The 10,000-nt window shown below is 47.8% G+C and overlaps 1 protein-coding gene across 1 annotated transcript in view; it reads right to left on the minus strand.

Annotated features, from left to right (window-relative positions):
- rtn4r (reticulon 4 receptor) overlaps window positions 1-10,000 on the minus strand; it is a gene marked incomplete at its 3' end in the record, with an annotated part of 54,382 nt that overhangs the window by 34,564 nt on the left and 9,818 nt on the right. The window lies entirely within an intron of this gene.

Below are 10,000 nucleotides of genomic sequence, written 5' to 3' on the forward strand. Positions count from 1 at the left end.
CAGCTCCCTGGTGGGTATTTGTTCACATCTCCCTGGTGGGTATTTGTTCACAGCTCCCTGGTGGGTATTTGTTCACAGCTCCCTGGTGGGTATTCCAAAAAGTGGTTTTAGAGAAAACTCTGAACCCTGAGATTCAATTCAATTCAATCTCAGGGTTAGCAAACTCAGAGTTTTCACTAAATCTCGAATACCTACCCACCCCACCATGTGTTTGCTGTTGGTTGGTGGCTTTACAGAGGATGGTTTGTTGGTGCGTTTGATGTGGGTTGGTGGTTTTATAGAGGAGGGTTTGTTGGTTTGTTGTTGTGTTTGTTGTTGACTGGCCTGACAGAGGTAACCCTGTTGGTACTGAGCTGGTTCTATGTGGACCTAAGTAGATTAGGGTTGGGGTTTTCATGGGTTAGAGTATCCATTACCTCAGCATATCTGCCACCATTGGTGTAACAATTTGCTTATCTTAACCATGACTTCAATCAATCAATCAAGAGGCTTGATTGATTCTTCAAAACTGAAGATTGAAGACTCGCTCAATGTTGCTTTTCATGATTTTTAAGCCCATTTTAGTCATGGCTAGGACAAGTTTTTATCAGACAAGTACACATCTATATGGAAATGACTAACCTATAATTGTACTTGATGAGAAGGTCATGGTCAGTCAGCAGGTCTGCCCACAGGGCTGTCTGTGGGGCACCACATCTTCTATGGACAACAAACAGCATAAACACCTTGGCCTTTACAGCTGAAGTAGCCTATTATGCAAGGCCACTATCGAACTCATCCATATCACATGCCCTGCCACTAAACAGACATAGCTGAGGTAGAAAACACACAGCTAGCATTATTGGAGAGTAAATAAGTATTTGGGGATTATGGTGGTTTTATACATAAATATCAGTATATGAAGCAGGGATAAATAAACAATTCTTTAAATCCTCTTGTATTTCTTAATATACTATCCAAACTGTTTTTGTCTATGTTGTGTGTGTGTGTGTGTGTGTGTGTGTGTGTGTGTGTGTGTGTGTGTTTGTGCGTGCGTGCGTGCGTGCGTGTGTGTGTGTGCGTGTGTGTGTGCATGTGTGCGTGTCTAACAAGGGATTTAGTTCCGGGAAAGGCTTTTTAGCTGGACGGTCCCTGTATCGGAGCAGGCGGACCGTATTTGAAAGGAGAGAGGGAGAAAGGAGAGAGGGAGAAAGGAGAGAGGGAAAGGAGAGAGGGAGAAAGGAGAGAGAGAAAGGAGAGAGGGAGAAAGGAGAGAGGGAAAGGAGAGAGGGAGAAAGGAGAGAGGGAAAGGAGAGAGGGAGAAAGGAGAGAGGGAAAGTAGGGAGGGAGAAAGGAGAGAGGCAGAAAGGAGAGAGGGAAAGGAGAGAGGGAAAGGAGAGAGAGAAAGGAGAGAGGGAAAGGAGAGAGGGAAAGGAGAGAGGGAGAAAGGAGAGAGGGAAAGGATAAAGGGAGAAAGGAGAGAGGGAAAGGAGAGGGAAAGGAGAGAGGGAGAACGGAGAGAGGGAAAGGAGAGAGGGAGAAAGGAGAGAGGGAGAAAGGAGAGAGAGGGAAAGGTAGAGAGAGAAAATGGAGAGAGGGAGAAAGGAGAGAGGGAAAGGAGAGAAGGAGAAAGGAGAGAGAGAAAGTAGAGAGGGAGAAAGGAGAGAGAGAAAGTAGAGAGAGAGAAAGGAGAGAGGGAGAAAGGAGAGAGGGAAAGGAGAGAGGGAGAAAGGAGAGAGACTGGACAGACGGAGTAGAATTTCACGGAGGTTTACAGCGTGAAGGGACGGCTGTTGTATGTTCGGTGAAATTAGTACTGTTTACGAGTTACTGTTGTTTCGAAATGCAGAGGCGAAAGGACCTATGGTGTTTACAGGACGACTTCAGAGCTTGGTAAGCATAAACCATGTAATTCCTGAACTGTCCTTATCCTTTAACGTCAATTTAGTTTATCCAAAATAAGCTTTACACTTGAATCAACACTGTGATGATGAAGGTTTTGGCGCTGCTTGTGTCGAGATGTGACAGTGAGTTGGAGGACCTCCAGTCTAGTCTGTCGCTGGACCGGACTTGATTAGATAAGATACCAGCCTCCTCACAGGGGGACCAGTCTGCCGAGATAAGGGGACGTCACTCAGCCAGACCTCAGCAACGAGGAGGAGAGAAGAGCAGAGCAGTGAGGGTAGAGTGTGGGAGACAGCTTCATGGAGGGAGACAGCTACTGTAGGGAGCTAACTGGAGACAGTTGCCGTTTCTCCGGCTGCTGAGAAAGTCTCCTTATAGCTTGAAGCCACGTTGGGGTTGACAGGCTCTCTGAAGAGCTGAGAGAGGCCGTCTGAATGAGGAAACAGCTTCACTCCTCAGCCCTAAGTTTACCATCTGCACTGAAGCTGAACATGATTACTGAACTGATTGCTTTGAGCTGTATTCACAAATATATTCAAAAATAATAATATTATATATCTCTTTGATGAATAATTTGCCTGGATGGAGGTGAGTCACAACCCCCCCCACCCCCCTCATCTTTTGTTCTTGACTCTTACTGTAGCTGCCATCGTGCTCTTACAGTAACTGTGGAAACTCATAACCTCCACAGCCTCTATCTGAGGGATGCGAAACTGAGGCCGGCAGATGCAATGCATCATGGGTGGGCACACCCCAGCCAGCCGCTGACCCAGAGACTCCGGGGTGACATCATCAGAGCAGGCCAGGTCACTGCAGCATCGGCAGACATTAGGCCAGGTGTGTGTGTGTGTGTGTGTGTGGGGGGGGGGGGGGGGCACCTAGAGCCCAGCAACATGGTTGTTGATGGAGATGACCTGAGTGTGGTGCCCCTGCACCCCTCTGAACAGAGCTTCAGGATCAGTTAACCCTAAAACCCTGAACGAGTCATGAGTCATGAGTCATATGAGTCATACAGAGTCATAATCAGACTGTTTGGACAAACAGTTGCATTTGCCCTGCATACTGCCACTATCTACAACTAAAGAAACTAACTAGCTTTCAAGTTCTTAACTCCAACCTCTAATATGCACATTCTTGGACACAACTCTTTCTGTAGTTACTATACAGACATTCCTGGAAGGCCACCCATCACTTCAAAACATAACCACCCCGCCATGAGTCCAGGTGGGGGTTTATCACCCCTGCCGAACACCTGCAGAGCTTCTCTGATCTACAGATCCGCAAACCCTCTTCATCTGCGTCTGTTATGATCCCAGCAGCATAACGGAGCGGACAGGTTTGAGCGACTGCCTGGGCCTTCGCACCAGCACGCTGTCTGCTAATGACACCACCATGCCTTCCACCTCCCTCCATTCATCATCACAAAGATATTATTTTATTTCAAAGATAATTAGGTAAGTCAATAAACTGAGTCAGCTGTTACCCACAGTGCGGCCCGGCTAATGGCCTCCATGCTCCGCTGACAGCTCCATCACGATAAGGAGCGTGGGGTGTAGGGAACAGTGATGACAGGCTATAAATTGGGAGGCACGGGGGGGAACTGGTCCACCTGTTCCACTGGAAGGTTCTAGAGAGAGGGGAGGGATATGGAAGGTTCTAGACAGAGAGGGGAGGGATATAGAGGGTTTTAGAGAGAGAGGGGAGGAATATGAAGGGTTCTTGAGAGAGGGAAAGAATATGGAGAGTTCTAGAGAGAAAGAGAGGAGGAATATGGAGGGTTCTAGAGAGAGAGAGGGGGAATATGGAGGGTTCTAGAGAGAGGAGGAGGATTATGGAGGGTTCCAGAGAGAGGGGAAGAATATGGAGGGTTCTAGAGAGAGATAAGGAATATGGAGGGTTCTAGAGAGAGAGGAGGAATATGGAGGGTTCTAGAGAGAGAGGAGGAATATGGAGGGTTCTAGAGAGAGAGGAGGAATATGGAGGGTTCTAGAGAGAATTGTGAGGAATATGGAGGTTTCTAGAAAGAAAGGGGAGGATTATGGAGGGCTCTAGAGAGAGAGAGGAGGAATATGGAGGGTTCTAGAGAGAGAGGAGGAATATGGAGGGTTCTAGAGAGAGAGGAGGAATACGGAGGGTTCCAGAGAGAGGGGAAGAATATGGAGGGTTCTAGAGAGAGATAAGGAATATGGAGGGTTCTAGAGAGAGAGGAGGAATATGGAGGGTTCTAGAGAGAGAGGAGGAATATGGAGGGTTCTAGAGAGAATTGTGAGGAATATGGAGGTTTCTAGAAAGAAAGGGGAGGATTATGGAGGGTTCTAGAGAGAGAGAGGAGGAATATGGAGGGTTCTAGAGAGAGAGGAGGAATATGGAGGGTTCTAGAGAGAGAGAAGGAATATGGAGGGTTCTAGAGAGAGAGGAGGAATACGGAGGGTTCTAGAGAGAGAGGAGGAATATGGAGGGTTCTAGAGAGAGAGAGAGGAGGAATATGGAGGGTTCTAGAGAGAGAGGAGGAATATGGAGGGTTCTAGAGAGAGAGGAGGAATATGGAGGGTTCTAGAGAGAGAGAGGGGGAATATGGAGGGTTCTAGAGAGAGAGAGGAGGAATATGGAGGGTTGTAGGTTCTGAAGGGGCGATGAAGACAGGAGGAGAATGCTGAGAAGGAAATCAGTATTCACCCTCCTCCTCCTCCACTCCTCTCTAAGTTCCTCCTCCTCCTCCCTACTTCACAGGATTTTCTCTCCTCTCCGCATCCTCTTCCAGCCTCCTTCATCCCCTCCCCCATCTTAAACACGTTACAGTACATCTCTGACAGAAAGCTCCGGGTGGGAGGTGGAGGTGTTGTTTCTGCTGGTCTTCTCACCACACTGTACATCTGTCCTGGATACACAATTTATATTTAAGTTTTGAAATACTGAATAAAGAGGGGAAAAAAAGGTAGTCTTGAAAACTTTTGCGGAAAGGCAAGGAGCGATGAAATATACATGGGCCTTCTAGGTATAGAGAGGAGGCTTTTGTCTGAGGGTACCGTCTACTTCCAGGGATGTGTGTTTTGTTGTGTGGGTGCGAAAGATCCTTCTAGAATAGCAGATTTTCCGTCTGGGCTGTGGGAGGTCAATCTGGACAGTATCGTGGACTTGCACATTGACACGGCCTGACTTGTGGAAACACGTTCAGATACGCAGAGGACTTTCGCCTCTAACAAAACTCTCCTCTATCCCATTCAATATACTGGTTATCGGTGCTGTGTGGAGGATTTCTAACTGCTGATATTGCCTTATGATGAGAAGATGTAGCAGACAGACCTGGGAGCTGTCTGAGAACATGAAGCCATCTGCCTGACCGGCTGAGCCTGCATGCCAATAGGAGGGCTGTTATTGTTGTGGCTGAACAACAGATGCTGCAACTTCAGCTTTCTAAAACCAGAACCAACAGCACAGAGACCCTGGTTCTCCGGGTTCCTCACAGAGAGATGGCTCTCCTGGTTCCTCACAGAGAGATGGTTCTCCTGGTCCAACAGTCAGCACCAGCACAAAGAACCTAATCCAGACCAAACAAGCACAAACAATTGTTGACCCCTAAGGATAGATTATACAGTATTGCAGTCGACTACAGCTGGAATTACCACAGATAACCAGTAGTGATGGGGGTATAGCGGTCTGACAGTAAGCAATCTCACTAATGAGTTTGCACTCTCATCTGCCCCAGCTGTTCCTATCTGCCTCAACCTCTTTTTCCTCCTCTCTCTCTGCCTCTCTCTCTCTCTTTCTCTGTCTCCCTCTATCTCCAGCTCTCTGTCTCTTCCTCTCCCCCCCTCTCTCTCTCCCTCTATCTCTCACTCTCTCTCTGTCTCCCACTCTCTCTGTCTCCCTCTATCTCTCCCTCTCCCTCTCTCTCCTCTGTCTCTTCCTCTCCCCCTCTCTCTCTGTCTCCCCCTCTATCTCTCCCTTTCTCTCTTCCTCTCTCTCTGTCTCCCACTCTGTCTCCCTATATCTTTCCCTCTCCCCCTCTCTACCTCTCCCTCTATCTCTCCCCCTCTCTATCTCTCTATCTCTCCCCCTCTCTCTCTCTCCCCCTCCCCAAGGCCGTAGTAACGACCGGGCTAGGGGCCTCCAATCATCCCGTTTCTCTCTCGGTTTTTATTCTTTTTTTTGTATTATTATTTGTATTATTATGGTGGAGGAGGTAATTGAGTATGCTGAAATACAAACCGAGTTTTGAACCGACTTCATTTGCAAATAAAAAATATGATTGATTGGTTTGCTGACTCTATCACGACAATGAGGGGTCATTGACCATCCAAACGTCTGTCAGGTCAGATGACCGCGATGACCTAGCACTTGCTGAAAGATTATCAAGCAACGCTAGGCGAAGAGAGACGAAGAAACATAAAAAGTAAAACGCTGGGGAAGTGGAGCTACAGCGAAGTAGAAAACGTAACGGCTTTGCAGACGAAGGGGGTGCAGATGATGAAGCAATCTACATGATGGAAGGAATACATTCCAAGTTCCATCTTTTATGTAGTCACAGACAAACTGGTGCGCTGTCTTGATCATCGCCTGTCTGCCTACAAGGACCTGACAGACATATTCAGGGCATTATTCCTGTCAGAAACAGCGAGCAACAGTGAGATCATAAAGCACGCCAATGCACCAGTCGGTGCTTATGTACACATCCGACTTAAGCATCGGCCTTGCTGACAAACGTCTACAGTTCAGATCATTCATGTCATCTGAGAAAGAAAAGTCGCCCTCAAAGATGCGCAACACCATGTTGGAGCTTGGCCTGCAACCCTGTATGTCTATATGCAGAATGAATTGATCCTCGCCTGTGTGTGTGTATGTGTGTGTGTGTGTGCGTGTGCGTGCGTGTGCGTGTGTGTGTGTGTGTGAGTGAGTGAGATGGATTGATGGAAGACTGAATGATAGAACTATTAGTGGAGGTAGAGCAGCAGTATGTTATGTGTTTTTATATTTGAGTTCTGTTGGCTGCAACAGCAAAACCTGGTGACACATTTGGGCTAATGTCTTTCTTATACCATTATGTGTTGTCACTCCTGTAAGAAGCTATATTGTCATGAAAGTTGTGATAATGCTGTAGCCTACCAGTGTAAATCCTGTATGAAGCTGTATGTACAGGTGTTGATATTGTCCTGAAAGTTGTGTATACTGCCAGTGTAAATCCTGTGTAAGCACAGAGTTACCAACATAGTATGCTAGTAGTGTACTGCGTACGTGTGTGCGTGTGTGCATGTGTGCTGTATGTGTGTGAGGGCCTCCAAAAGTCTTGCCCAGGGGCCTCTGAATTCTTCATTTGGCCCTGCCCCTCTCCCTCTCTTTCTCAGTCTCTCAGTCTCCTTCTCCCCCCCTCTCTCTCCCTCTGCCCCCCCTTCTCTAGCTGCTCTTCTCCCCCCCTCTCTCCCTCTGCCCCCCCTTCTCTAGCTGCTCTTCTCCCCCCCTCTCTCCCTCTGCCCCTCCCTCTCTCTCTCTCCCTCTGCCCCACCCTCTCTCTCTCCCTCCCCCCCCTCTCTCCCTCTGCCCCCCCTCTCTCTCTGCCCCTCTCTCTCTCTCTCTCCCTCTGCCCCCCCTCTCTCTCTGCCCCTCTCTCTCTCTCTCTCTCCCTCTGCCCCCCCCCTCTCTCTCTCTCTCTCTCCCTCTGCCCCCCCTCCTCTCTCTCTCTGCCCCTCTCTCTCTTTCTCTGCCCCTCTCTCTCTCCCTCTGCCCCCCCCTCCTCTCTCTCTCTCTGCCCCTCTCTCTCTCCCTCTGCCCCCCCCTCCTCTCTCTCTGCCTCCCTCTCTCTCCCTCTGCCCCCCCCCTCCTTTCTCTCTGCCTCTCTCTCTCTCCCTCTGCCCCCCTCCTCTCTCTCTCTCTCTCTCTCTCTCTCTCTCTCCCTCCCCTCTATTTTCCCTCCTCTTTGTGTCTGACATTTCCAGACCTGTTTTTATTCTCAGTGCGTTTTAATTTGGGCTGGCATCCTTGGAAATTAAAAGGGGATAAAAGGAAAAGCTTCACTATGTTAATATCTCTTTGAAGATGGAGCCCAATTGGCAGCAGAATCCCTAGAACTCTTTTTTCTCCTATATTGTATTGAATACAGTGTTGGGAAGATACTGCAGAGTCAGCTCTGCTACCCGACTTTGCCTGTCAGAGAAGGACAGGGCTTACAAGTTTATGTCTCCCTCTCTACCCCCTCGGAATGTTTCCTGTTTTGTTTCTGAATGTATTCATGCGTTTCCCTGTTTAATCTGTGCCCAGTCGAATTCTGTCCCACTTTGCGGCGGTTGTAGTCTCGTGGAGTGGCGTTTGGCTGGATTATTTCTGAATGGGATCGTTTGTCTCCAGTATTTGATTGACTAGATGATGAGGTCCCAGCCAAGAAGCAGGTCTGAGAGCCAACAGAACAGGCTCGTCTGGTCTGGAGCTCCCAGGCCAAGTGTCTGCGAGGACTGGTTGTCAGAGACCTCTTCAGAAAGAACAGTCCCAGCACAGTGGGTTTGACACAAATGGCGGCTGTGTTAACTGCAAAATCTATGTTGAAAACGTGTTGGCAGCACCAACGCTTTGATCAGTTCCTCTGACACCTATTTGACTGTTCTTCCGTTCTGTCTCTTTCTCTCCCTCTCTCTCCTTCTCTTTGTCTCTCTCTGTCTCTCTCCCTCTCTCTCCGTCTCACTGTCTCTCTCTGTGTCCCTCGCTCTCTCCTTCTCTCCGTCCCGCTCTCTCTGTCTCTCTCTCTCTCCCTCTCTCATTATCTCTATCTGTCTCTCTCTCTGTCTCTCTCTGTCTCTGTCTCTCTCTCTCTCTCTCTCTCTCAGCTGGTGGTAAGAAGAGCTCAGATCTGTTCCTTGTTCTTGACCTGACCTGAAATAAAGACAGAGAGACTTACTCTCCTGGTTTCTCACAGAGAGACCAGCTCTGCTGGTTTTAAACAGAGACAGAGATCCTCGTGGATCCTCACAGAGAGACCAGCTCTTCTCGTTTTAAACAGAGACAGAGATCCTCCTGGATCCTCACAGAGAGACCGGCTCTCCTGGTTCCTCAAGCATCCTCAGAGGAGCAGTTATCCAGAAACCCTACCAGAGCTCTGCAAGACGCACCCTCCATCTTGTCTCGTGGGAGAGCTACATTCTATGATGGGACTTTAATGCTGAGTTAATTACTCTACTCTAATCTTGACCTGACGCTAAAACCAGCCGTGGTTGTTTTCGTTATCTGAGCTAAAACGCATTAACTCACGCTCCCTTTAATGGTTTTAATTAGTCGTGAACGGAGCCGGTTTGCCGTTAAGTGCCCGATGAGTCGATGCGATAATAAGCCTCTAACTCGCGTGGCTGCAGACCCATCTCGTTAAGGGGGGGCGGAGCTTGAGCGTGTGTTGTGTACGGAGATATGCTGACGAGTCTGTCCAACTATAGCAAAGCCTCCTGTCGCAAACGCAGCCAGTTTCAAATTGATGTGAATTCGCGGCACTGATAAGATGTGGTGTCTTTGACGATCCACTGTATTGACAGAATCTCTCTGCTGTGTCAGTTTCAGTTTGATAATGAACCCCGGCAGACATTCTCAGCGGAGATAGTCATTCTACTGTCATTCTACGGTGGAGATAGCCATTCTACTTTGGAAATAGTCATTCTACTGTGGGGATAGTCATTCTACTGTCATTCTACTGTGGAGATAGTCATTCTACTGTGGAGATAGTCATTCTACTTTCATTCTACTGTGGAGATAGTCATTCTACTGTCATTCTACTGTGGAGATAGTCATTATACTGTCATTCTACTGTGGATATAGTCATTCTACTGTCATTCTACTGTGGAGATAGCCATTCTACTGTCATTCTACTGTGGAGATAGCCATTCTACCGTCATTCTACTGTGGAGATAGTCATTCTACTGTGGAGATAAGTCATTCTACTGTCCTTCTACTGTGGATATAGTCATTCTACTGTCATCACACAAGGCTTTGTATCCTTTAGATTCACATCAAACAGAAATCTGAGAAGTTAATGAATGGTGAAATTAATTAATTGTAAATGAACAAATCAATTAATTAATTGGTTAAATAATTAATTGCCAATTAAGAATATTCTCCTCATCAGATAACATGCCAATACACATGC

Source organism: Borostomias antarcticus (assembly GCF_949987555.1).
Source record: "Borostomias antarcticus genome assembly, chromosome: 6".
Classification (NCBI taxonomy): Eukaryota; Metazoa; Chordata; class Actinopteri; order Stomiiformes; family Stomiidae; genus Borostomias; species Borostomias antarcticus.